Source organism: Rosa chinensis, chromosome 2, assembly GCF_002994745.2.
Source record: "Rosa chinensis cultivar Old Blush chromosome 2, RchiOBHm-V2, whole genome shotgun sequence".
Classification (NCBI taxonomy): Eukaryota; Viridiplantae; Streptophyta; class Magnoliopsida; order Rosales; family Rosaceae; genus Rosa; species Rosa chinensis.
This window is the reverse complement of record NC_037089.1, coordinates 39,927,250-39,954,560: the sequence shown is the minus strand read 5'-3', so window position 1 is coordinate 39,954,560 and position 27,311 is coordinate 39,927,250.

Here is a 27,311-nt window from a genome sequence, read left to right as displayed (position 1 = left end):
GATCGTTCTATTCCGGGGATTGAGGGTACACCTGTCATTGTCAAACAATTAAACAATTAAAATTAAAACAAAGTATAATATTTACAAAAATATAACAAAGTATATACATATTTACGAAAAAGGGGGGAATTTTTGGTTTTTGGTTTTCTAATTTCGAAAATAAAAGCTAAGCTAACAAAATAATTAAAATGCAAAAACATAAAAACACAAATGGGATGTGAGAACAAAGATCAAAGTCGAAACTCATGATTAAAATTGATTCAAGTTCATCATTGTTCATCATAGTCATGCAAGAGGAGTTGATCATGTGAAACGTTCAAAAGCAAACAATTTCCCATATTTTACTTTCAATGCTAATTAACCTAAGCGAAAGCACCTAAATTAATCCTATCAAACATGCAATCAAACCCTAGAAAGCTAGTCAATCATGTCATGTTTAACGCATTAAGCACCTAGAAAGGCTATCAACTCAAATGTGCAACTTAGTATGAAAAAGTCCACCTAATTGCAATCTTCTTTGATTAAATTCGGTTTTTGTACAAAACCTTTACTACTTATTGATTCAAGAACACAAAACCAAAAAGTTGATTCATGTTCTTAAATTCGTAGCACCAATTATATCAAAACCCTAAGTGTTTGCAACCACATAAGATTAAAATACAAAAGTTATCTATCATGCAAATTTAATCAAACACTCACACAAAAGCAACCATAAATCGCAATATATGAATCTGAAAATTAACAATTAATCATAAAATTTCAGAAAACAATACTTGTTCAAACATGTGTGTCAACTAGGGCAAAACCAACGAAAATTACAAAGCAAAGGTTACAAGGATAATCGGATTACACCGTGATGAAGATGAGATGAATGAAGTGATGAATGGTCTCTTGAATTTCGAAAGCAATCTTCAAGGATGGTGATGGATGATGTGCACGGCTTGTCCTCTTCTTCCTTGGCCTTGCTTGAACTTCGTGGTTGCCCTAGAGGATGGAGAAGAACACGGCTAAGCTAGAGAGAGTTTTCTGATTTTTTTCCAAAGTGTAAACGCAAAAGTGGGAACTAGGAACTCCAAAACGTTGAGAAGAGGGGAGATTATATAGGGGACGGCCCCTAGGTCTCCAAGCCGTCCAAAACCCTTGAAAAGCTCACGGCAATCTCTTGCTTCCTCCACATAATTTTCTCCAATGATTTCTTGCCACATAAGCCCTATGAGGTGGTGCAACCAATCACAAAATTCCAATAATAATTCCCTAAATAATCCTTGCCGAAATATAGAAATATTTTCTGATTTTTGACATTTAATTTCGGCCAAAACTCTTTAGGGAATGTAGGAATGTATCTAGACTTCTTTTGAGCTTTTCTTGGTCTCCACCTTTTTCTCTTTCCTTAAAACTCTCTAGGGAGTATCTTTGCCGTCCAAAACTCTAGGGTTTCTTCTTCAATTCACGGCTCCTTCCTTCTTTTCCTCTTGGTTGACGGCAAAAGATATTCTAGGGTTTATCTCTTGATGTATTTCCATAAAAATAACCCTAGAAAATCTCCCTAGAAAATCTCCTTTTAATTTCTGATTTTTGGACGCCACCTCCTTGATTCTCTCTCCATTTGGACGGCAAAACTCCCCTAGGGTTTATTCATGCGTCACAAAACCCTAATTGTATGGGTTTTACGGGCCTTTAATCCAATTGCCGAAAATCCAACAAGTCTTGAGAGTTCTTGGGCCTCCATGCGTCACTTTTATGCCATGTCATCTTCCAACGTCACAACACTTTATTTTTCCATTTCTTTTTCATAGTAACGTTGGAAACTTCATTGGTGGGCTTTCCTCCTTTCCGCAAGGTTTCCTGGTTGGACCAGGAAAACTTCTTCTCTTCATTTCTGCTCATTTCTGTGGCTCATTGTTCTTCATCTTTGCTCCCCTTGGTGATCGCAAGCTCCTCTTTCCATTTGTGAGTTCATTTCCACTTTCTAGCTCGGAGGTCCTGAAAATAGAAACTAGTAAGAAAAATAGAAACTTTCCTAAAATGAAAAATGGCAACTTTCCTAAACCGAAAATGGGAAACTTTCTAAAAATGAAAAATAGAAACTACTGAAAAATGGAAACTTACTAAAAATGATAAATAGAAACTACAAAAATAGAAACTTTCTACAAATAGGAACTTTCCCAATCAAAGAATGGAAACTTTCCTAAACAGGGTTTTATTAAGGAAATAACGCAGAAAATGTAGGGAAAAACAAGTAAAACGTCGCATTAAAATGCTCCTATCAAGGGTTTAGGATTTGCTTAGGGTTTAGGGAAATGGCTTCTAAGCCTTTAAATGCGTTGCTCTTGTGAGATTCAAAGCCCTAGTTACTTTTTCAAACAATTTGATCGCTTTGTTTCAATTTGAGTCTATGAACAGTGATTTTCAAAACTTCTTGCTTCTAGGGTTTAGGGAAATGGCTTCTAAACCTTTAAATGCGTTGTTCTTGTGAGATTCAAAGCGGTAGTTAATTTTTCAAACAATTTGATCAGTTTGTTTCAATTTGAGTCTATGAACAGTGATTTTCCAAACCTCTTGCTTCAAGGGTTTAGGATTGGCTTAGGGTTTAGGGAAATGGCTTCTAAACCTTTAAATGCGTTGGTTTTGTGAGATTCAAAGCCCTAGTTAATGTTTCAAACAATTTGATCACTCTGTTTCAATTTGAGTCTATGAACAGTGATTTGCCAAACCTCTTGCTTCTAGGGTTTAGGATTTGTTTAGGGTTTAGTGATGCGCTCAAAGCAAGCATATAATTTAACCCTTTAAACATCATTAGTAGTATAAGCAAATAGGGATCGTTCTATTTCGGGGATTGAGGGTACACCTGTCAATGTAGGACAATTTAAACAATAAAAACAAAGTATAATATTTAGACAATATTAACATAATTTACGATTTAGGGGGGTTTTAGGATTTTGGTTTTTTGAAAATTAAAAACAAGAATAAAAACTAATTATAAACAAAAACACAAATACAAGAATGACCTGTGAGAAACAAAGATTAAAACCGATTTTATCATTGAATTCGAATGAAACCCTACATTATTCTTCCAAGTCATGTGAAAGGAGTTGATCATGTGAAACATTAGAAAGCAAACGATTTCCCATATTTTACTTTTCATTGCTAATTAATCTAAGTGAAAGCCAAAAATTGATGTGCCTGAAAGCAAGCGCATAATTTAACTCTGAAATGTCATTAGTAGTATAAGTAAGTAGGGATCGTTCTATTCCGGGATTGAGGGTACACCTGTCATTGTAGGACAAACAAACAATTAAAATTAAAACAAAGTATAATATTCACAAAGATATTCACAAGTATAAACATTATTTATGAAAAAGGGGGGGTTTTGTTTTTGGTTTTCTTTTTCGAAAATAAAACTAAATTAACAAAACAATTAAAATGCAAAAACATAAAAACACAAATGGAATGAGAGAACAAAGAACAAAAACTGAAACATATGATTAAAATTGATTCAAACCCTAATATTGTTCATCTAAGTCATGAGAAAGGAGTTGATCATGTGAAACATTCGAAAGCAAATGATTTCCCATATTTTACTTTTCAATGCTAATTAACCTAAGCGAAAGCACCTAGATTAATCCTATCAAACATGCATTCAATCACTAGAAAGCTAGTTAATCATAACATGTTTAACGCATTACACATAGAGAAAGGCTATCAACTCAAGTGTACAACTTAGTTATGGAAAAGTCCACCTAATTGCAATCCTCTTTAATTAAATTCGATCTTTGTCCAAAACCTTTACTACTTTGATTCAAGTTTACACAAAACGAAAAGTCGATTTCATGTTCTTAAACCTAGCACTAATTACATGCAAATCCTATATGTGTCGACCCAAATAAGATAAACATATAAAAGTTTTCTATAACGCAAATTTAATTAAACAAACCCACATAAGCAACTCTCGAATCACAATATATGAATCTGAAAATTCTCAATTAATCATAAAATTCCAGAAATTAACAATTGTTCAAACATATATGTCAACTAAGGCAAAACCAACGAAATACAAAGCAAAGGTTACAAAGGAGATTCGGATTACACCGTGGATGGAGGATGAAGATGGATGATTAACGTTGTGGTCTCTTGAATCTCGAAAGCAAGCTTCAAGAATGGTGGTGGATGATGATGCTCACGGCAATTCTTCTTCTCCCTTGGCCTTGCTTGAACTTCGTGGCTTGCCCTAGAGGATGGAGATGCTCACGGCTATGCTAAGGAGATTTTCTGATTTTTTTCTAGAGTGCAAATTGTAAAGATTGGGAACCCTTGACGTTGAGAAAAGGAGAGTTTATATAGGAGCACGGCCTCCTTGGTCTCCAAGCCGTGTGCTTCCTCTTAATTCTCACGGCAACAATGTGTTAACTCCACATAATTTCCTCCAATGCTTGCTTGCCACATAAGCCCTACGAGGTGGTCCAACCAATCACAAAATTCTCTTTTAATTCCATAAAATCTTGGCCGAAATTCCCTTGATATAATTTCTGATTTTTGTAGTTCAATTCGGCCAAACTTCCTTTAGGGAATTAAGGAATGTATCTAGACTTCTTTTGAGCTTTTCTTGATCTCCACCTTTTTCTCTTTCCTTTTATTTCTTCCTTGAATATCTCTTTGCCTAAATCTCTAGGGTTTTCTTTTAATTCACACGGCAAATCTCTCTCCTTCCTTGTATTTTCACTGCAAACTCTCTAGGTAGGTTTCCAAGTATATTTTCTTTCCATAAAAATAGCCCTAGAAAATCTCCAAGACATATCCTTCCTTGCATGGCGTCAATCACCTTTATCTTGATTGATTTTGACGCCACTCCTTGTTTCTCTCTTCACATATCACGGCAAAACACATAAGGCATCCCAAAAATATCTCATAACGTCACAAAACCCTAGCTCCCTTGGGCTTTTATCCATTTGCCGAAAATCCACTTCATTCTTGAGAGTTCTTGGGCCTGCATGCGCCACCTTTATGCCATGTCATCATCTAGAGTCTTCAAGAAGCTTCTCTCATGCCATGGCACTTCATTAATTCGATCTCCATTCATGGTTGGCTCAAGAGTCTTGTTTTGGCAAGCTTTCCTTTTCTGGACAGGGTTTCCTGGTTGGACCAGGAAAGCTTCATTTCTTCATTTCTGCTCATTTCTGCTTCCCTTTGTACTTCATCTTGTCTCCCTCCAACGTTAGCTACCTTCTCTCTCCATTTGTTAGCTCATTTCAACTCATTTGTGACAAGGACCTGAAAATAGGAACTGTTAGTGAAAAATAGAAACTTTCCTAAAATGAAAAAGGGCAACTTTCTAAAAATGAAAAATAGAAACTACAAAATGGAAACTTTCTACAAATAGGAACTTTCCCATTCAAAGAATGGAAACTTTCCTAAACAGGGTTTTATTAAGGAAATAACGCAGAAAATGTAGGGAAATGCAGTTAAAACGTCGCATTAAAATGCTCCTATCAAAGCACAAAGACTAATCCTATTAAACATGTAATCAAGCCCTAGAAAGCTAGTCAATCATACACATTCAACGCATGAAACATCAAGAAAGGCTATCAACTCAAGTGTACAACTTAGTATGAATAAGTTCATCTAATTGCAATCCTCTTCAATTGAATTCGATTTTTATCCAAAACCTTTACTACTTTTGATTAAAGTTCACAACACAAAAAGTTGAATCATGTTCTTAAATCTAGCACCACTCATACATAAACCCTAAAAGTTTCGAACCAATTAAGATTAACATACAAGAGATATCTATAAAGCAAATTCAATCAAACAATCACACATAAGCAACTTTGGAATTACAACATAGAAATCGCAAATCCTTTATTCAATCATAAAATTTCAGATTATAAACCTTGTTCAAACATCAATGTTAACTAGAACAATCCTTAACGAAATCAAATAAGGAGAATCAAAAGGGATTACAAGAAAGAAGGTTGAATTACACCGTGAATGGAGAGATGGATGAATAACTCGAATGATGAACAATTGAAACTCGAAAGCAAGCTTCAAAGTACACGGCTTCAAGGTGGAATGGATGATGATGCTCACGGCTTTGGTCTTGCTTCTTCCTTCCTTGCTTGAAAACGCCAAAGGTTTCACTAGAGAATGGAGAGAGCTTCCACGCGTAGAGAGAATTTTCTGAATTGTAAAGTGGTGCTTTTGAAACATCTAGGGTGTAGTATATATAGGGAACGGCATGTCTTGGTCTCCAAGCTGTGAATTTCTGATTTCTTTTCCAAGGAATTAAATTAATAATTCCACATGCCTTCCACCAATGAGAAATTGCCAAGTAAGCCCTAGTGTGTCATCCAACCAATCACAAAACTCCAAGAAGATACCCTAACATATTCTTGCCAAAATCCCTTGAATATTTTCTGATTTTCTTCTTATAATTTTAGGGTTTCTAAGAATGAATTCTTTCCATAAACTTCACCCTAGAAAATCTCTTGCGTAATCTTTGATTTCCTCTTGATTTTCACGCCACTTTGCCTCTCCTCCCTTTGGTTTTCACGGCAACACCTCCCTAGGGTTAGGGTTTTGCGTCACAAACCCTAATGTCATGGGCTTTGATGAGCCTTGATCCATTTTGCCTAAAATCCATAGAGTTCTTGGGCTTCGTTGCTTCATCTTCAAGCCTTCTCATCTTCCAACGCAAAACACATTATTTTTCCATTTCTTTTTCATGGTTGCGTTGGAAACTTGCTAGGGAAGCATTCCTCCATTTCGCAGGATTTCCTGGTTGGATTAGGAAAGCTTATTTCTTCATTTCTGCTCAAATTTGTGGCCCGTTTTCTCTCATATTCGTTCGTCTTGATGTTCGCAAGCTCCTCTTTTCATTCGTGCATTCATTTCCACTTTTTAGCTCGGAGGTCCTGAAAATAGAAACTATACTGAAAATAGAAACTTTCTAAAAATGAAAAATAGAAACTTACTAAAAGTGAAAAATAGAAACTTTCCTAAAAATGAGAAATGAAACTACAAAAATGGAAACTTTCTACAATAAGGAACTTTCCCAATCAAAGAATGGAAACTTTCCAAAACAAGGATTTTTCCAAGGAAATGGCGCAGAAAGTGCAGGGAAATGCAGTTAAAACGTCACATTAAAATGCTCCTATCAAATTCCCCCACACTTAGCTTTTGCTAGTCCCTTAGCAAAATCACAACACAGACACGACTACGACTCAACGAAAATTAAAGACTTGACACTAGCAGACTCTATTGCCCTTTAACTATTTGTCTCAGCAATCTCTTACTTTCACAACACCAAGATTAGCACTTCACCAAGAATCAATGTTTAGGCATTCGAGAGTTAATTAAAACACATAAGTTACATATACACAAGTAGGACTTGGTTGGAACAATGGTGATGGTTTCTGTTAAGCATGCTTCAAACAAGTTTGATTCAAATCCTCACAAGGTATATCCACTCTTTCTTCTCTCAGATCATGGCAATGCTTAAAAGCTTATACACTCAAGTATATGTGAAAGATAGCAAGTATATCACATAATGTAAGAAACGAAAGCACATGTATAATTTTTCTTTTAAAGATCTCATGAAAGATACCAACTACTTGCACAGATGGACCCAAGCCATAGGTTCAACTCTTGTAACTCATCTCCACATCAAGGGCTGTCCCATCTTAAGGATCAAGAAGGTCTTATCAAAGGTTGTAATGGGGCCATGGCTCAAGGTTTAAAGAAACGAAGGGTAAGGAATTTAACAAAGTGTCCTAAAAACCTAGCAGAGCTCATGTTGGTGTAGAGAGACTTCTAGAAATCCACCAAGTATGCAAAAACGTCACTATCCCATGGGGGCGTTATATAGGGGCCTAATGTCTTCATGTTGGGCCCAAACTTCATTCTAAACTTCCTTTGATCTCTAGTGAGATGGACAAAGGCCAAATTTTTCTGTAATGGGCCATCAATTCAAAGTAAACTCCAAACTCACCAAGTATGGGGGACTAAAATCCACAGACATACCTTTCTTTTTACTTTTTCTTAGCCATACACTTTTGCTTTTTCACTTTCTTTTTCTCGGCTTTTTCATATAATTTTCTTTCATGGACAAGTCTACCCCCACACTTGAGTTTTCACCTTTCTTATCCTTCATTATTGACGCCAAAAATCTTCAAGTCAAGTTTCAATTTAGCTCCACTAGGTTCTTAGAACAAAGGGTAGGGTTATAGCTATACTAAGGCTTAGGTTAAAGATTTTAAGGGTGATGAAAGAAAAGGCTTAACGTAGGCTCAAAGGAGTTTATCTAAGGGAGTCCCACGACGGGCACAAATAGGGACACAAGTTTATATGGCTATGGTGGTGATCCTAGGGTGCCTCTATCCTTTCCAGAATCAGGGCCATGTATTGATATAACGTCTCAACAAGCACAAGAGTGAATTCTAGTATTCTCTAGTCCATCAAACTTAATCTACGGCAAGTAGTCAATCAAGATGAAAGAATAATGAGATCATCAAAACATTGCCAAGAAAACAAGAGTATATTTTCGTTTATCACTCCAAGAAAGAGGGACATGGGCTCAATTATCTCACATGGGTTTATATGAATCAAAACTCATCCTAACATGCTCATATTCTGTACCAAAGTCATGAAATCCATATCCACTACAAGGCACATATTTTTCATATATCTCAATTAACCAAAGAATACCATTTTAAAGTCGTCTGATAGGAGCATGAAATGTGACGCTATTAGTATCAAAACCCTATATTTTGCTAAGTTATTTCCTTTATCTTGATCAATTTAACTTAGTTAGTGTTTTACAGGTGAAAATGGAGTTTCAAGGTCCAAAAATGGCTAAGGAAGCACAAGTGGCGCAGAAATGAGAAGAATTGAAGAAATGGAAGTTCTCCCAGTTTGACTAGGAAAAGGAATCCTAGTTGGAGTAGGAATCAGAAGCTGACTTGGATTCAAACTCTTAAGTCGCGGAAATTAGGAGTTCTACTTGGACAAGGAAACCCAATTCTACTCAGATAAGGAATCCTAGTATGACAAGGAGTCCCTGTTGGATAAGGATTACTCAAGAAGGTTCCGGAAGAGTGTAGAAGAATCGCAGGAAAGAAGTTCGTATTCAACTAGGAAACCTACTTGCATATGGAGTTCTACTCATACTAGGAGACCTGTGGAAGCTAGGAGAAGTCTATGGAACGTCCATGAAGCATCTAGAAGTCTCAAGAAGGTCATATGCCGTGCACATGGAAGAGGAAGCAACAAGAGATTCGAATTACAAAGCAATGTGGAATTTGGACTTCTTGTTGAGTAAGGATTGGAATTGCCGTGAGATTCTTGAAGGTTCTAGGGAGTTCTTGACGTTTCTACTTCATAATAGGCGTGGAAGACATGTGGGAGGCATGTGATGTGAAGGAAAACCGAATTGGACTCAACTTGTGCATTAAAAGTCAAATCCATTACAGATTCGGAAATCTGCCTGTGCAGATCAGTCAACTTCAACGGAGTGTCAAAAATCACTCAGAGCTCCGAAAATTATGATCTTTATATGGTTGGAAAGCTACGGATGTCTAGTTTCCATATATTTTTACGGTTAATCAATATATATTTTCTAGAGGAAGTTATGGCCGTTTTAGTGGACTGAGGTCAATCCTGCCGGAAATCTGCTTTGTGTCAAAGAAGTCCTAAATCAACACGAACTAAGAGAAACCAAGTAGAAACGAATTGGGAGAGCCTTGGGACGTTCTACTATATATACCTTGTGTATTAGACGTTCAGGGGTGAACAATTTTCTCCACAAATTCGATTTCTCACTTGTTCTCTCTAGTTTTCAGGTTTTCGCAATCTTCAAGGAGCAAGGCCGTAACCATCCATGTTTCTAGCCGTGATCATCACTTGTGCACCACCTTGGATCTGCTTTGGACCTTGGGACGTGATCAAGGGTTGTCCACACCATCATCGTGTCATGTATTTTTACGGTTTTGGCTTTCTTGTAGTTAGAATTTCTGCTTTGGAATTTCTGTTGTTTAAACCGAAACTATGATGTGACAAACCTATTTTTGGATTCAATTTTGATGTGCTTTTTGATGTTTAATATGTTTATGTGTTCTTGACTTTTGTTAATTGCCGAATTGATAGAATGATAATCTGAATTTTGTGCTTCATTACATGTTAACGATTCACTTGGTCTGACAAACAATTAGTATGACTTGCATGTAACTTGCTAGTAATTAGGGTTGATGCTTTGTGAACCTTAATTCAAATAAGTAGTAAAGGCTTGCTTTGAGTCGAAATCAGATTATGCATGTGATGAATTGACTTGCTTTGAGTGCTTGGATTTGCATGTTCATCAATTCTTTCTTGAACTTAATGATTTGAAAACGGATTTTCAACGCAGTTGCTTTGATTGTGTGATGTCTACTTTTCGAAATAAATTGGTCTAGTGCTTTGCTATTTCGATTCACATAAGAAAGAAAGTTTAAAGGGACATTGGTTGCTTTGATCTTTGTGTCTTGATTGATGGTGTTCTTGGTAATTAATAAAGATTAAGGGATGCATGAATGAATCATTCTTGATTGTTCTTGATGAATTGTTTTCCAAAAGTTTTTCTTTTCCCACCTTTGTATAGAAACGTTTTAATCTTTTATTATTTTCTGGAAATTTTATGTTTTCAATCTTCAAAAACCCCCCATCTTTATGTTTTCTTGTTTGTGTAAATAAATAAAATTAACTTAGATTTTTAGGTAGCATGTTAACCTAGTTAAATAAATAAATAAATAAATGTTTTTAATTCGTGAATAGTGTCTCCGTGAATAGTAAATATGTGTTTGTTTTAGTTTTAGTGTTTTTTAGGAGTTTGTTATGTGTTTGTTATGTGCTCCTAAATTTTAGGGAAAGTAGTTAGAGTTAGTTTTGACTTAGGAGTCCTAGTTTGACTTTGCTTCTAATTTGTTTTGTATTTGTATTTGACTTCCTAATCCTTATATAACTTGTAATTCTTATTGTATGTGGATTTCTAATATAATTATGACTTGTAAATTGTGTATAAATAGGAGTAGGATTTCCAGAACCTTTTCTAGCTCAAACTCTTTCTTCCTTTCGAATTGTGTGAGTATATATATGTTTGTTTTCATTGATTTCTTCATTCTTTGTTCTCTAACTTTGTGTTAAATGTATGTCTCTCTAACTCTCTCTAATTTTCGTGTGAAATTGTAAATGTTCTTATAATTCCGTAAAAACTTGTATATTCTTCTCTTTAATTTGTTTCTCACATGTTAGCACCCTCAATCCCCGGCTTGAACGATCCCTGCTTATCCTATACTAACGCTCGACATTTTCAGGGTTTAAATTGGTGATTGCTTTTGCACGTATCATCGTCTCAATTTTGTGATCTTCTTTTAGCCATGATTTCAGAGATATAGAATCATCCTAGACAGTTAAAAGGGCATCCTAAGACTCAAAACAAAAACAAAAGCAACGAAAATTTTTGACATTTTTCGATTTTTTTTGTATTTTTCAATATATGACTCAAGACAAAAGTATAAATCCCTTCCCTCACACTTAAATATTGCATTATCCTCAATGTAATCAATCATAAGCATGCAATGAAACACTTAAGCATATAGGGTAGAAATTTACAAAAAGACCTACTAAATTCAAAAAGAAAACATGAAAAGAAAGAGAAGTAGGGAAGGAGAAATCAAATCTGCGTGTGTAGACTCCTTCACAGCTACTTCTGAATTGGGTTGCCTCCCAAGCAGCGCTTAATGTTTATAGTCTTTCAGCCTAGACTTGTACCTCCATTGTGTCCTCAGTTGGTGGGGCCTTCAAAGCCTCCCTTTGGGTTTGGAATTGTATTGCTCGGAAGCTTACCACTCTCATGAAACTCGGTCATGAAGTCCACCACTTGTCCCATTTGCCTCTTGAGGTCTGCAATGTCCTTGGTATGGTTCTGTTGTCCTTGAACCAAGGCTTGAGTGGAATTGGTTAGTGCCTCAATAATCTGATCATAGTTCGAATTCCCTGAGGCATTTTGATTCTGCATGTAAGGCCTTTGAAACTGTGGTCCTTGAGAGTGTGGCCCTTGAGATGGTGGTGCTTGAGGACGTTGGAAGTTACCTCTAAGGGGATTTTCAGTGTTCTCATTGTTCGTCCATTTGAAGTTGGGGTGGTCCCTCCATCCAGGGTTGTAGGTATTCGAATAAGGATCATATCTTGGACGTGGGGGACCCCCATGGTTCCCTTGGTATCCTTCTATGGCGTTCACAGATTCCCCTCTTCCACTCTCTGTCAGTTGAGGGCATTGGTCAGTTACATGCCCTTGCATAGAACATACCCCACAAGCTTGCAATATTCCCTTAGCACTCACAACTTGATCCATGAGAAGGGTGAGTTTGTTCAATCTATCCTCAATGACCGAAGTACCTATCTCACTCACCTTTCGAGTTGTGAGACTTACACCCTCATATTGTTGGGCATTTTTGGCTCGATTCTCAATCATGGCTCGCCCTTCAGTAGGTGACTTATCCACAAAGGCTCCCCCAGCTGCAGCATCTAACATGTCACGTTCCAAGGGTAGGAGACCTTCATAGAAACAAGTAAGCAAGGTTTCTTCCTTCATCTGATGTTGAGGACATTGGGCAATCAAGGATGAAAACCTCTCATAATAAGCGGAATAAGATTCATTTTGAGCTTGCTTAATTCCACTTATCTTCTTTCTGAGTGTGATGATCTTGGAAGCTAGGAAGTACTTCTCTAACAATGCCTTCATCATAGTGTTCCAAGAAGTAATTCGTCCAGAGGGAAGCTCATAGAGCCAATCTTTGGCACGGTCAGCTAGAGAAAAGGGGAATGCCTTCATCTTAAGGATATTCTCATCCGCTCCTTGTGGTAGCATGTTGATACACACGGATTGAAACTCCCTAAGATGCTTGTTGGCGTCCTCCATATTGAGGCCATGAAACGTTGGAAGCCTATGAAGCAATCCACTCTTAAGCTCAAAGTCTGCAGTCTTCCCGGCAGCAGGGGCAGGGTATTGATAGGAGCATTTTAATGCGACGTTTTACTTGCTTTTCCCTGCATTTTCTGCGTTATTTCCTTAATAAAACCCTGTTTAGGAAAGTTTCCATTCTTTGATTGGGAAAGTTCCTATTTGTAGAAAGTTTCTATTTTTGTAGTTTCTATTCTTCATTTTTTAGAAAGTTTCCATTTTCAGTTTAGGAAAGTTGCCATTTTTCATTTTAGGAAAGTTTCTATTTTTCTTATTAGTTTCTATTTTCAGGACCTCCGAGCTAAAAAGTGGAAATGAACTCATAAATGGAAAGAGGAGCTTGCGAACACCAAGGGGAGCAAAGATGAAGAACAATGAGCCACAGAAATGAGCAGAAATGAAGAAAAGAAGTTTTCCTGGTTCAACCAGGAAACCCTGCGGAAAGGAGGAAAGCCCACCAATGAAGTTTCCAACGTTACTATGAAAAAGAAATGGAAAAATAAAGTGTTGTGACGTTGGAAGATGACATGGCATAGAAGTGACGCATGGAGGCCCAAAAACTCTCAAGACTTGTTGGATTTTCGGCAAATGGATAAAAGGCCCATAAAGCCCATACAATTAGGGTTTTTGACGCAAGAATAAACCCTAGGGGAGTTTTGCCGTCCAAAATGGAGAGAGAAACAAGGAGGTGGCGTCCAAAAATCAGAAATTAAAAGGAGATTTTCTAGGGAGATTTTCTAGGGCTATTTTTATGGAAATACATCAAGAGATAAACCCTAGAATATCTTTTGCCGTCAACCAAGAGGAAAAGAAGGAATGAGCCATGAATTGAAGAAGAAACCCTAGGGTTTTGGACGGCAAGAGATTTTCCCTAGAGAGTTTTAAGGAAAGAGAAAAAGGTGGAGACCAAGAAAAGCTCAAAAGAAGTCTAGATACATTCCTACATTCCCTAAAGAGTTTTGGCCGAAATTAAATGTCAAAAATCAGAAAATATCTCTATATTTCGGCAAGGATTATTTAGGGAATTAATATTGGAATTTTGTGATTGGTTGCACCACCTCATAGGGCTTATGTGGCAAGAAATCATTGGAGGAAATTATGTGGAGGAAGCAAGAAATTTCCGTGAGTTTCTTTAGGGTTTTGGACGGCTTGGAGACCTAGGGGCCGTCCCCTATATATTCTCACACATTCTCAACGTCAAGGGTTCCCATCTTTTGTACGTTTACAACTTAGAAAAATCAGAAAAGTTCCTTAGATAGCCGTGAGTTTCTCCATCCTCTAGGGCAAACCACGAAGTTCAAGCAAGGCCAAGGAGGAAGAAGAGAAGCCGTGAGCATTCATCCATCACCATCCTTGAAGATTGCTTTCGAAATTCAAGAGACCACATCATCAATTCGTTCATCTCATCTCCATCCACGGTGTAATCCGATTCTTCTTTGTAACCTTTGCTTTGTATTTTCGTTGGCATTGCCCTAGTTGACACATATGTTTGAACAATTATTAATTTCTGGAATTTTATGATTAAATGAGAATTTTCAGATTCTTATATTGCAATTCATTGTTGCTTTTGTGTGAGTGTTTGATTAAATTTGCATGATAGATAACTTTTGTATTTTAATCTTATGTGGTTGCAAACACTTAGGGTTTTGATATAATTGGTGCTAGGTTTAAGAACATGAAATCGACTTTTCGTTTTGTGTAAACTTGAATCAATGTAGTAAAGGTTTTGTGCAAAAATCGAATTTAATCAAAGAGAATTGCAATTAGGTGGACTTTTTCATACTAAGTTGCACACTTGAGTTGATAGCATTTCTAGGTGCTTCTTGCGTTGAACATGTATGATTGACTAGCTTTCTAGGGTTTGATTACATGTTTGACAGGATTAATCTATGTGCTTTCATTTAGATTAATTAGCGTTGAAAAGTAAAATATGGGAAATTGTTTGCTTTCGAACATTTCACATGATCAACTCCTCTTGCATGACTTTGATGAGCAATGTTAGAAATTGAATCGATTTTAATCATATATTTCAGTTTTGATCTTTGTTCTCACATCCCATTTGTATTTTTAAGTTTTTGCATTTTAATTATTTTTAACTTAGATTTTAATTTCGAAAAAGAAAACCAAAAACCAAAAATTCCCCCCTTTTTCGTAAATATGTATATGTTTTGTTATATCTTTGTAAATATTATACTTTGTTTTAATTTTAATTGTTTATTTGTCCTACATTGACAGGTGTACCCTCAATCCCAGGATTAGAACGATCCCTATTTACTTTATACTACTAATGACATTTCAGGGTTAAATTGTGCGCTTGCTAAAGGCGACAACAGGTATACAATGCTTGTAGGAAGTCCTTCTTGAACCACAGATGAAGAGACTTCTCTAATAGAGGCCATCCTAACGTTTTCTCTTGGTGAACAAGGAGGTGAATTCTGAGGTGTAAGTGAGTTGGACGAAACACTAGGTGATACAGACCCCTCAGAAGGAAATAGCCTCTTCCCTTGATCGTTAAATGTGTAATCCTTGAATGTCAAAGGAGAAGGGCTACTGTACTCAAGTTGTTGAGGATTCTTCAAACGAGCAAGCCTTGCTTCAATTTCTTTGATTGTAGAGGGTCTAGAAGGCTCGGTCATTCATAGAAATCCTGAACATCATCAAAATTCAAAGAAGTTAGAAAATTGTATAGTGAAGTAAATACAAGTTAATGATTTATACAAAAATGTCACTATTCACGATTTACTATTCACAATTTTTACAAGTATAAAGAGAAGTATAATATACAAAGTTTTCACAAAATAAAACGTCACAAATATATACAAGTTTAGTTAGGGTATAACATAGTTAATAAAAGCTTGAATCCCATTATAAGCTCTTAACCAAAGTTTAGACGTACGGCCCAAGGGCTCGTTCCTTAATACTAGTCGCCCTCCTCAATCTTTTGGTAACTCTTTTCACACAGAGCCAGGTAGTAGAGGAACGATTTTGGCAGAGCTCAGCTCACTTGTTTAGCAGGGGACGAGACCCTTTGCTAGCACTTCTCGTATCCAATCAACCTAGACACCCTATGCTATTAAGGTGCGCCACATGAAAGAGAAGGGTGCAAGACTAATGTTAAAGACAAAGTCCTTCACCTATTCCATTATGGTCAAAAACTTATAATAAAATTCACACTCCCATAAACCATATTTTTACTATTCACAAAAATCATATACATTTATTTCTTTTCTTTTCTTTTGTTTTATTTACAATTACTTCAACACTTAGGTACGGGAACAGGGAGTCTCGATGTGCAATGGGACTGAAACAGCTACCCTTTTTAAGACTATGTTTAATCCAATATACCTTAGTGTATCACAACATTTTCTTTTGTTATAAATATCATTGATTTCGAATTCAATTCCAAGTGGTAAATCAAGAGGACGTGCGGCCCAAGTATAGTTGTCTAGACACAAAGTTCCTCCTACATCCTTTGGGCAACCTTATTGAAATGGCCAGGTAGGGGAGGGCGAACACAAGAGGCAGAATCCATTTTGGCATGAGCTACTCCCACAATGTGATTTAGGCCCATTTGTAAGCACTTCTGGATCCAAAACCCGTTATGAACGTTGTCCCTTTCCTAGACACCATCCCACGTTGTCCCTTTCCTAGACACCATCCCTTACTTAGATGAAAAAGGTCCTAGGTGTGAAGACAGTTCAATGAATATTAATAAAGACCGCCCTCAACCTTAAGGGACCTGAACTAGGTACCAATAAGGGGTTTAGGTCAATATTAATAAACACGACTTCACATATTCCTCTTTAATTTACAACTCACAATAAAACTCATATTCAATAATATAAATAACAACCTAAGTATTTAACTACAAATTTTCGATCACAATATAAACACATATAAGATATTTACGAAAACAACACTATATTCAACAATTCAACAAGTGATTTTTCAATCCCCGGCAACGGCGCCAAAAATTGATACGCTCAAAGCAAGCATATAATTTAACCCTTTAAACATCATTAGTAGTATAAGCAAATAGGGATCGTTCTATTCCGGGGATTGAGGGTACACCTGTCAATGTAGGACAATTTAAACAATTAAAATAAAAACAAACTATAATATTTACACAATATTAACATAATTTACGATTTAGGGGGGTTTTAGGATTTTGGTTTTTCGAAAATTAAAAACAAGAATAAAAACTAAGTATAAACAAAAACACAAATATAAGAATGACATGTGAGAAACAAAGATTAAAACCGATTTTATCATTGAATTCGAATGAAACCCTACATTATTCTTCCAAGTCATGTGAAAGGAGTTGATCATGTGAAACATTAGAAAGCAAACGATTTCCCATATTTTACTTTTCATTGCTAATTAATCTAAGTGAAAGCACAAAGACTAATCCTATTAAACATGTAATCAAGCTCTAGAAAGCTAGTCAATCATACACATTCAACGCATGAAACATCAAGAAAGGCTATCAACTCAAGTGTACAACTTAGTATGAATAAGTTCATCTAATTGCAATCCTCTTCAATTGAATTCGATTTTTGCCCAAAACATTTACTACTTTTGATTGAAGTTCACAACACAAAAAGTTGAATCATGTTCTTAAATCTAGCACCACTCATACATAAACCCTAAAAGTTTCGAACCAATTAAGATTAACATACAAGAGATATCTATTGTAGATACCTCTACTAGCAAGGCTAGTTTGCTACCTCACCAAGCATAAACAACACCCTCATGGGATCCAACCGCTACTCGCATCTTGTAGCCCTATGTTCAAGCTACGCTACGGTATCCGGAAGTCACAAATCCGTCACCGGGAAGCCACCTTTCCGGCCTTGTCAACATGCCCTCACAAATAGGCTTTCTACACTAGAATAGTTGTTGCTTGTCCCACATCGAAAACCATGTAAAGGAGATGGCTTCCTTCACCTATAAAAGGAATGCCTCCTCCCACTTAAACAAGATCCAATCCCATTACATCTCTTGTAATCTTGTTAGGCCGCAAGGCTCGACACACTAGTATAAGCTTTCAAGTGGACGTAGTCTCTCGCTAAGGCGGGAGGTGAACCACTATACTTCGCTTGTGTCACTCTCTCTCTCTAAAGCTAACTAGAGATCCCACGGATCACTAACGTTAACATTGGCGCCGTCTGTGGGAAGCCAACACAAAGGCTTCGTCACCTATCATGAACTTTGACCCATCGGGTCTGGTCAACGCTTAGTCAACGCCTATCGAGGCCGTTCAACGCTTGGTCAACGCCCATCGGGTCCAGTCAACTCTTGGTAAACGCCAACTAAAAAAAAAAAAAATATTATTCACTCTGGACACCCAGATAACCTCTCTGGGCACCCAGGACCATTCTTCAATCACCATCAGCCCAGCGGTCAGCCCAGCGATCAGCAAACTCTGCTCCGCCGAACACCATTCGCTAAACACCACTAGCGCCAACCGCCAGGCAGCGCTCCACCTCCGCTGACCGAGCTTCACTCTCCACCGCTGGACACCACCGACCAGCACAGCCACCGCACTCTGCTAGGCGGCCTCCGCTGGGCACCGCCAGCGGTAAGCACCTCCGCTAGCCATTCATCAGCGGCACCGCTAGCCACCCAGCGGTAGCCGGCCCAACGCCGGCACAGCACGTCCAGTATACGCACAGCAACAATTTGCAGGCTCACCCAAGCAAGGCCAATCCCCGCTAGCCACCTCCGCTGGCAACTTCCGTCGGCCATGGACAAAGCTCCGCTGACCCACTAGGAGCTCCAAGCAAACAAGGCCTCCGCCGGGCCCAAAGTCATGGCCGAGCTCTGGGTCTCCGCTGGCCATCCTCTCCGCCGAACTCTAAGCTTCCGCTGAGCCCAAAGCTCCTCTAAACTCCAAGTATCCGCTGAGATTAAGGCCCCCGCTGAAATCTAGCTCTGCCAAAGAGCCAACACCAACAATTCTCCACCAAACCCATCGCTGCCAAGGCTCCGCTGACCCGAGTCCTTCCACCAGCAAGTCTTCCGCCAGCGAGTCCATCCGCCAGCGAGCCTTCCGCCGGCGAGTCTTCCGCCAGCGAGGCAGTCCGCGAGCGAGTCCTTCCGCTAACAAGTCTTCCGCCAGCGAGCCTTCCGCCAGCGAACCTTCCGCCAGCGAGTCTTCAGTCGGCGAGCCTTCCACCAAGCCTTGCTGCACCTCCGGTAACTCATCCAAGTCCCCATGACGCAGCTCTTGCTCCAGCGGAAATACAGCGCTAGCACCAGCAGCGATCACCGCTATCACCAACACCAAGTCTCCGCTCATCTCCAAGTCACCGCTGAGCACCAGAGATCCACCAACCCGCTGGCCAAAACTCTCGTCTCCATTTTGACCGAGCACTGGAAAGTTCATCCACCAGTACTCACCAGATTCTCTTCTCGGTCTTCTCCGCAATCGCCGCTAAAATCAATTATGAGATCAAGTTCATCGACTGCCCAGGGACTGCAGCAACTCGTCTGCCCCTTCATAATTGCAAAAGTTAAGTTTTTCTTTTCCTATTTCAAGCTTTGCTTATACACCTATTGCACCACGTGCTTCGTACAACTAATTAAGCTTTTGTCAACACAAGCATGACTCTTAATCTAAGGCCACCCATCAATTGCATGACACATACACCTACCACTTTGCCTACGCACAATGTGCTCTGTCCTTGCTTTATAGTCTGCATGCTCTACATACATGACACATCAATACTATAATCACCGCCACATTACTTGACCGATGCATATGTTGGCACAACGATTCTATCATGCACAAGCCAGGCCTAACACCATTTATGGCAGTTACTAATTATCTATTCACAATCAATAGAGTTGCTAGCTTACCCGCCACATGTCATGTTTCCCTTCTTTCATGGTCTGCTATGCTCAAGGTATGGTACCACGTATCAAATGCATAATACACTTGTCTCTTACATATGCAGCTATCAATGCAAATCTAATATTTGCTTGATCACTTCCTATGGCAATATATCGCTGCAGCATTGTAAACATAAACTTGTGCATCATACATAAATCATTCTAAATGTACACCTTTATGGTAATTCAAAATTATACCATGCCAGGCAACTATGCTAAATCAAATCATTATATTTGTACACACGTACCGTGCTACTTTATATGTGTACAATTGCATTGTACCCAAGCTCCTCCTAGGCATATGATCATTCTATGCCTTATCAATCATCATTTCACTTTTATACGACCATCTCCCATTTTATATGATAAATGTAAACATACTCCTATTACTTGAAATGCAACATTTCTCATGCTTTTACCCGCCCGAGTGCATGCAAATAATCAATTTTACTTACCGGTCGGTTCATTAATATGAATAAATTGCTAATCGTTTACCTTATGTTAAGGAGATACAATCGCCGAGCACTGCCTCAATTATCGAGCCTTTTACTACGGTGCTTCGCCAAAGCAATGGAGCGTCGTGCTTAGACAACTCCAACATGATTTGGGTACCTACACCAATTTCTTTTCCAACTTGCTCCAAATCGGCATAAGATAAGTCACTATATCTTATCTCTTCTGCTCTTGCAATTAGAGCTATTGCCATGTCTATACATGTCTCCATGACCCCTAAAGCATGCCTACAAAATGTTATTAGCAACTTTACCACAAGTACATGCTACACACATACATGCTTAAATGCACTTTCATGTGACATGCATCTAGAAGCTTGTGACACTTACGACTTAATCAAACATGCTCGGATAAACGACTTGCTCGGGTTACGACTCGCTTGGGTATCGAGTATGGCCACGACTTGCGCTTGGGCCACGCCTCGCATGCTCACACAGCGCCTACACACTCAACTACACCCAACTTGCTCGATCATGTCCAACATGCTTTACTTAAGTCCCAAGTTCGCAAACGCTTCATACGATGTCACCGGGACTACTCCCACAAATTTATATGGACACCCATTACATTTGCCACTATCTATTGTGCGTGTTATATGGCCATAAGATCCACATATACAACTACCAATATTTTACATGTTCATACACATTAATGGAATATTGAGTTCTTCTACCATTTGTTGTCCGCAACAAAACGAATTCTTTTCGCATTCCATTAATACGAGCGGTAACCAATACAACAAGCATTCTACATATGCGCGTTTTTGTCCCATTGTGTAGGTTAAAGGAGTCCCTTCTTGCTTACGGAGCTCGGGGACTTGTAGGGGCTAGGCGCCTCTCGGACATTGTTTATGCTTGATGACTTCATTATTATAACTCCCCAACCAAGAAGCTCCTCTTACTCGGGGACTTCGGGGGACTTCGGGGACTTGTAGATACCTCTACTAGCAAGGCTAGTTTGCTACCTCACCAAGCATAAACAACACGCTCATGGGATCCAACCGCTACTCGCATCTTGTAGCCCTATGTTCAAGCTACGCTACGGTATCCGGAAGTCACAAATCCGTCGCCGGGAAGCCACCTTTCCGGCCTTGTCAACATGCCCTGATAGGAGCATTTTAATGCGACGTTTTACTTGTTTTTCCCTACATTTTCTGCTTTATTTCCTTAATAAAACCCTGTTTAGGAAAGTTTCCATTCTTTGATTGGGAAAGTTCCTATTTGTAGAAAGTTTCTATTTTTGTAGTTTCTATTTATCATTTTTAGTAAGTTTCCATTTTCAGTAGTTTCTATTTTTCATTTTTAGAAAGTTTCCCATTTTCAGTTTAGGAAAGTTGCCATTTTTCATTTTAGGAAAGTTTCTATTTTTCTTACTAGTTTCTATTTTCAGGACCTCCGAGCTAGAAAGTGGAAATGAACTCACAAATGGAAAGAGGAGCTTGCGATCACCAAGGGGAGCAAAGATGAAGAACAATGAGCCACAGAAATGAGCAGAAATGAAGAAAAGAAGTTTTCCTGGTCCAACCAGGAAACCCTGTGGAAAGGAGGAAAGCCCACCAAGGAAGTTTCCAACGTTACTATGAAAAAGAAATGGAAAAATAAAGTGTTGTGACGTTGGAAGATGACATGGCACAGAAGTGACGCATGGAGGCCCATAAACTCTCAAGACTTGTTGGATTTTCGGCTAATTGGATAAAAGCCCACAAGAGCCCATGGAACTAGGGTTTGTGACGCAAACCCTAGCCCTAAGGATGTGTTTGCCGTGAATTTGCAAGAGAGAAACAAGGTGATAGCGTCCAAGAAAATCAGAAATTAAAAGGAGATTTTCTAGGGTTATTTTTATGGAAATAAATCAAGAGATAAACCCTAGAGACTCCAAGCCGTCCAAGCAAGAGAGAAACAAGGAATTGCCGTGCAAATTAAAAGAGAAACCCTAGAGAATTCGGCCAAGGGATAATGAAGAGAGAGACTAGGGTTTTGCCGTGTGGAAAATCAGAAATTCAAGAGAGATTTCGTGGAGATTTCTTAGGGAGCTTTTAAAGGAAAGAGAATATGTGTTGAACACAAAAAGCTCTCAAAGGAGTCTAGGTTCGTCCCCCTTTATTCTCTAAATATATTGTTGCCGAAATTGGTGAAGGAAATCAGAAAATATCTCTATATATTTCGGCAAGATTATTTAGGGAATTTATATTGGAATTTCGTGATTGGTTGCACCACCTCATAGGGCTTATGTGGCACGAAACCATTGGAGGAAATTATGTGGAGGAAGCAAGCTATTGCCGTGAGTTTCTCTAGGGTTTTACACGGCTTGAAGACCTAGAAGCTGTCCCCTATATATTCATCTTTTCTCTCAACGTTTTGGAGTTCGGTTCTTTGCGTTTACACTTTGAGAAAATAATTCAGAAATCCTTCTAGCTTAGCCGTGCTCTTCTCCATCCTCTAGGGCAACCACGAAGTGCAAGCAAGGCCAAGGAAGAAGAAGACAAGCCGTGCACATCATCCACCCTCCACCTTGAAGATTGCTTTCGAAATTCAAGAGACCACCTCATCACTTCATTCATCTCATCTTCATCACGGTGTAATCCGATTCTCCTTGTACCTTTGCTTTGTAATTTTCGTTGGTTTGCCTTAGTTGACTCATATGTATGAACAAGTATTGTTTTCTGAAATTTTATGATTAATTGTTAATTTTCAGATTCATATATTGCGATTTATGCTTGCTTTTGTGTGAGTGTTTGATTAAATTTGCATGATAGAAATCGTTTGTATGATAATCTTGAATGGTTCGAAACATTTAGGGTTTTTATGTGAATGTTGCTACGAATTTGAGAACATGAATCAACTTTTTGGTTTTGTGTTCTTAAATCAATAAGTAGTAAAGGTTTTGTACAAAAACCGAAATTTAATCAAAGAAGATTGCAATTAGGTGAACTTTTTCATACTAAGTTGCACATTTGAATTGATAGCCTTTCTAGATGCTTAATGCATTAAACATGACATGATTGACTAGCTTTCTAGGGTTTGATTGCATGTTTGATAGGATTAATCTAGGTGCTTTCACTTAGGTTAATTAGCATTGAAAGTAAAATATGGGAAATTGTTTGCTTAGAACGTTTCACATGATCAATTCCTCTTGCATGACTATGATGAACAATGATGAACTTGAGTTAACTTTGATTATAAATTCCGATTTGATCTTTGTTCGTGCATTTCATTTGTATTTTTATGTTTTTGCATTTTAATTGTTTTCTTTACTTAGTTTAATTTCCGAAAATCAAAACCAAAAATCCCCCTAATTTCGTAAATATGTATATACTTTGTTGTATTTTTGTAAATATCATACTTTGTGTTAATTTTAATTGTTTGTGTGTCCTACATTGACAGGTGTACCCTCAATCCCCGGAATAGAACGATCCCTATTTATTCTATACTACTAATGACATTTCAGGGTTAAATTGGTCGCTCCCAAAAGCGACATCATGCCCTCACAAATAGGCTTTCTACACTAGAATAGTTGTTGCTTGTCCCACATCGAAAACCATGTAAAGGAGATGGCTTCCTTCACCTATAAAAGGAATGCCTCCTCCCACTTAAACAGGATCCAATCCCATTACATCTCTTGTAATCTTGTTAGGCCGCAAGGCTCGACACACTAGTATAAGCTTTCAAGTGGACGCAGTCTCCCGCTAAGGCGGGAGGTGAACCACTATACTTCGCTTGTGTCACTCTCTCTCTCTCTCTCTCTCTCTCTAAAGCTAACTAGAGATCCCACGGATCACTAACGTTAACATCTCTAAAGCAAATTCAATCAAACAATCACACATAAGAAACTTTGGAATTACAACATAGAAATCGCAAATCCTTTATTCAATCATAAAATTTCAGATTATAAACCTTGTTCAAACATCAATGTTAACTAGAACAATCCTTAACGAAATCAAATAAAGAGAATCAAAAGTGATTACAAGAAAGAAGGTTGAATTACACCGTGAATGGAGAGATGGATGAATAACTCGAATGATGAACAATTGAAACTCGAAAGCAAGCTTCAAAGTACACGGCTTCAAGGTGGAATGGATGATGATGCTCACGGCTTTGGTCTTGCTTCTTCCTTCCTTGCTTGAAAACGCCAAAGGTTGCACTAGAGAATGGAGAGAGCTTCCGCGCGTAGAGAGAATTTTCTGAATTGTAAGGTGGTCCCTTTGAGACGTCTAGGGTGTAGTATATATAGGGAACGGCATGTCTTGGTCTCCAAGCCGTGAATTTCTGTTTTATTTCCCAAGGAATTAAATTAATAATTCCACATGCCTTCCACCAATGAGAATTTGCCAAATAAGCCCTAGTGTGTCATCCAACGAATCACAAAACTCCAAGAAGATATCCTAATATATTCTTGCCGAAATCCCTTGAATATTTTCTGATTTTTTTCTTATAATTTCGGCCAAAACATGTTTAGGGTTTCTAGGAATGAATTCTTTCCATAAACTTCACCTTACAAAATCTCTTGTGTAATCTTTTATTTCCTCTTGATTTTCACGCCACTTTGCCTCTCCTCCCTTTGGTTTTCACGGCAACACCTCCCTAGGATTAGGGTTATGCGTTTCGGCCAAAACATGTTTAGGGTTTCTAGGAATGAATTCTTTCCATAAACTTCACCCTACAAAATCTCTTGCGTAATCTTTTATTTCCTCTTGATTTTCACGCCACTTTGCCTCTCCTCCCTTTGGTTTTCACGGCAACACCTCCCTAGGGTTAGGGTTATGCGTCACAAACCGTAATGTCATGGGCTTTGATGGGCCTTGATCCATTTTGCCGAAAATCCATAGAGTTCTTGGGCTTCGTTGCTTCATCTTCAAGCCTTCTCATCTTCCAACGCAAAACACATTATTTTTCCATTTCTTTTTCATGGTTGCGTTGGAAACTTGCTAGGGAAGCCTTCCTCCATTTCGCAGGGTTTCCTAATTGGATTAGGAAAGCTTGTTTCTTCATTTCTGCTCAATTCTGTGGCCCTTTTTCTCTCATATTCGTTCGTCTTGATGTTCGTAAGCTCCTCTTTCCATTCGTGCGTTCATTTCCATTTTTTAGCTCGGAGGTCCTGAAAATAGAAACTTTCTAAAAATGAAAAATAGAAACTTTCCTAAACTGAAAATGGAAACTTGCCAGAAATGAGAAATGAAAACTACAAAAATGGAAACTTTCTACAATAAGGAACTTTCCCAATCAAAGAATGGAAACTTTCCCAAACAGGGATTTTTCAAGGAAATGGCGCAGAAAAATGTAGGGAAATGCAGTTAAAACGTCGCATTAAAATTCTCCTATCACATTACACATAGAATTCAACACGTAATTTCCAGAATCGTTTAACCATTGAACATCGTTTTTACCACTTTTTATAACTAATTGCAACTTGTTTAACTCAGCGCCTTAACAAAGAATAATTACTCTTGGCAAATTAAGCAAACACACAAGAACTCTCACCGTTATTCTAGCATGCAAACTTATTAACCTAACTCTGAAAATTACCTAAACACGTAAAAGGGCACAAGATTGTAACATGCATCATAAAAGAATTCTCGAAATTAACTCAATAATAAACTGAAAATCTCAAAAATATTAATAAAAATATTCTGAAAATTTCATGTCTCCAATTACACAACTCGCAAATTGAAACACACAAAACCGAAACAAAAATTATAAGTTGAGTCATAGTTACACTTTGAAGCTTTCCTCAGCGGCTTAGCAACAAGGTGATGAACTTGTCTCTGCTATGGTGGTGGAGCGTCCTTGACTCAGCGCCTAAGAGCTTCGTAGATTGATGGATGGATGGTGGTCACGGTCTTGTAGGAGATGGAGGTTTGAGGAGTGAATTGCACAGTCTTGGAATGGTTTTTGGCCAGGAAGTGATAGGCAATGAATTATCTTGGCTGGGAAGTGATGCAAATTATGTTTTGGATGTTGCCTATCTATAGGGGAGCATTGGTTGGCTTTCCCAACTGAAACGTCTCCTTTATGGCCTTAACTCCTCTCATAATGGGGCAATTCCTTTAATTTCCAAGCTGAAACGTCTTTCTCTTATTTATTTTTCAGCTGAAACATCTTTCTCTTTTATTCCTCAACTGAAAACGTCTTTCTCCTTTATCCCCCATCTGAAAACGTCTTTCTCCTTTATTTCCCTTCTTCATTGTTTGGTCAAATGTCTTAAATACTTTATTTTATGACTCCATCATTGTTGTTTCCAAGAGTTCCACCAGGTAAGGTTTCCTACAACAAGCAGGAGAATATCAGAATTTTCTAGAGAAAATAAAGGGAATTAAAATGTAAAGACCGCGAAAACTTAACCAATTGCCTGAAATACTTAGAAACTTTTTCAAATAAAACTGAGCAACAACAAAATGTCAATAATGACTTGATCACTTAAGTCGAATATCACATCAACAAGTGTATACAAAACTCGAGAGAACTGATATACAAACGTACACGCTCTCTAGGAGCATACCAAAAACAACAGTACACTAACAAAAATAGGTTATGAACCTAACACTGCTGCACTCCAAGCCCTCGTACTCAACCCTGGTGGTCCTCACCTGCAGGAATAATTGCTACACCATAGAATAGTGCACCGGGATTGAACAAAACAAACTCGGTAAGCTTTTTAATCTCGTATGAGTAAACTCAATTTCTCAGCTCGTGAGATAATTAAAGCAACAACATTTAATTCCACAAACACAACCAACATCCAATCACACTAGATAAAAATTAGTAATCCCTGCATAGAGAATTAGTTCAGGAGATCACCTAAAATCACACAATTCAAATCATAGCAATTCCTGCATTTAGTTTAGTTTAGGAAATTACATTAAAACAAACAATAGAAATCATATAAATCCCTGCATGGAGTTTAGTTCAGGAATTTACAT